Source organism: Hevea brasiliensis, chromosome 9, assembly GCF_030052815.1.
Source record: "Hevea brasiliensis isolate MT/VB/25A 57/8 chromosome 9, ASM3005281v1, whole genome shotgun sequence".
NCBI classification, from domain to species: domain Eukaryota; kingdom Viridiplantae; phylum Streptophyta; class Magnoliopsida; order Malpighiales; family Euphorbiaceae; genus Hevea; species Hevea brasiliensis.
In genome coordinates, this window is record NC_079501.1 from 24077572 (window position 1) to 24080064 (window position 2493).

At 35.0% G+C, this 2493-nt stretch overlaps 1 non-coding gene across 1 annotated transcript; it reads left to right on the forward strand.

Annotated features, from left to right (window-relative positions):
* Window positions 1–924: 924 nt before the first annotated feature.
* Window positions 925–1031, forward strand: LOC131183492 (small nucleolar RNA R71). Its single transcript, XR_009151546.1, has one exon. It is a non-coding gene; the product is annotated as a small nucleolar RNA R71 (small nucleolar RNA).
* Window positions 1032–2493: the final 1462 nt, after the last annotated feature.

Below are 2493 nucleotides of genomic sequence, written 5' to 3' on the forward strand. Positions count from 1 at the left end.
CTTGTTTTCCACTCTCATCAGTTCCTTTCTCATTTTCTCTCTTCTCACTGTTTTCACTCTTCTCATCATTTATAACTTTACCACTTCTTAAAGTAATTACTTGACAATGCTCTCTTGGATTTTCTGGTTGACTTGGAAGCTTTCCAAAAGATTTGGCACTTGAGGAAGATGCTTGTTGTGCAATCTGGTTTTCCAAAGATTCATTTGTGTGTTTGCATTTGTTCCAGCCTTGCTTTCACCTCTCTCATCTCCTCATCATGCTTATTTTGATTGGCAAGAATCTGTTGCGATAAAGCTTCAGTGGTGGAATTTCGTTCTTGCTGTTTTGGTGGGGGGTTCATATTTTTCTGCTGAAAATTGGGCAATGGTTGCCTATTTTGCTGATATGGAACTTGACTTTCTTTGTTGTGGTTGAAAATTACGATTTTGAACTTGATTTTGCTGATTGCCCCATGAAAAGTTGGGATGATTCCTCCAATTTGGATTATAAGTTTGAGAATAAGGATTCCCCATTTGCTTGTTTCCATAATTACCAACATATGCCGCTTGTTCTCCATAATCTACTCCACGGTGGTAGTTTCCTCTGCATAAGCCACTTGTTGTGAACTTCCGGTGATGATGTTGAACTAACCAACATACTCAAATCTTCCATCTTCTTAGCAAGGACATTTGTAAGTGCATCAAACTTTGCATTAATCATGTTGAATGGATCAAGATCATACATCCCAAAGACTTGCCTTTTACGAGTTGGAGCTGGTCCTCTTGGACTACTCCAAAGATGAGTATTCTTTGCAATTTTCTCTAATAACTCATAAGCTTCATCTTCATGCTTAATGATGAATTCTCCTCTGTTTGAGCATCAATAATTCCTCGATTGCAGGAGTGACATTTGTGTAGAAATTACGATTTATCATCCATTTTGGAATGGCATGATGTGGGCATAATCTTTCCAATTCCTTCCATCTCATCCATGATTCATAGAGAGTTTCATCTTCTCTTGGTCCGAAAGATGTCATTTGATTCCTCACTCTTGAGTTTTTCAGTGGAAAATATTGTGCAAGAAATGCATCGATTAGTTGCTCCCAATTTGTAATGGAGTTGTGAGGTAAAGAATCAAGCCAATCCAATGCTCTATCTTTCAAAGAGAATGGGAATAGCTTCAATCTTCTGCATCATCGGACACTCCAGTTGTTTTGCATGTCGCAAATCATAGCAAACTTCTTCAGGTGTTTGTGTGGATTTTAAGAAGGATGTCCTCAAAATTGAGAGTTATGGATCATTTGAAGAACTCCAAAATCCATTTTGTAACTTCGCATCAATCCTTGGTCTTGCTATGCTCTCTCTCAAGTCATCAAAACGAGGAAAAGCATGATCCATCATACTTCCCCTAGGCACGTTTGCATTAACAACTTCTTCTCCTTGGGCTTCATTTTCATTGTTTTGACCATTTCGGCATTACCAACACCAATTCTAATTCTTTCATCAGCCATATTTGCTTCAATTTCGGATTCTCTCTCAGCTTCCTTCCATTTTCTGGTTTCTTTCTTGTTGGCCTTGCAAAATTTCTCAATTTCAGGATTGAAAAGTAAGGTTGTGTCACTTGAGCTTCTAGCTCTTCTCATAAAAGATTAAAGTACATGAAAAAGAAAAAACAAACACAAAATGAAAAGATACCAAAGATAAAACTAAAAACAACTAAAATACTAAATAATTCAATATTAAACACACAACTCCCCGGCAACGGCGCCAAAAACTTGATGCGTCCCAACCTCAATTTCACTGTTATTACAATTAGTATAGATAAATATAGATACCACTAGTATTTGTGTTAATGATTGAATTTTCGATATAAAAGTTGACTAAATTGAAGTATTTATGAGATTAAAATGATGAATTAATGGGTAATGGGGTGTGAAATCTAAATGTGCAAAATTAATATTCTATTCAACAATGTATTAATTAAACTAAAATTGCATCAAATAGAAATAAGCAAGTTCAAATATGGCAATATTTAAATTGGCAAATGATTAAATTCGATTAGAAATTAACAATGTTAAAAAGCGATTAGGAGTTCGGATTTCATATTCGAGCTATTTTGGGATTTTAAATTGGTTATCCAATCTTGTGATACTAATGGGTTTTAAGGAGATTAATTCTTAAATCCTTTGAATTCCCTTTCGAGTGAGACAAAGAGTGCCTTAATCAAACTAATCCTACTTTCGTGGAGTTAGAATTAATTAAGACCCATTAAGTTCTTTAATTAATCTATGAATCCTCTTAATCCTTAGCCTATTTCTAGGTCTAAGTTAATTAAGTCCAATTTCCTGATTATCTATCACAAGGCCTTCTCCTTTCGGTGCTTCAACCATGGATTAAGAACATTACTCAATGGGATCCTACATTAAGCATGTCATTAAGCATACAAGAAATGAATAAAACTCATTAAGACCACAAAATATAGATTACCCAATCAAAATCCACAAAATATCTCAA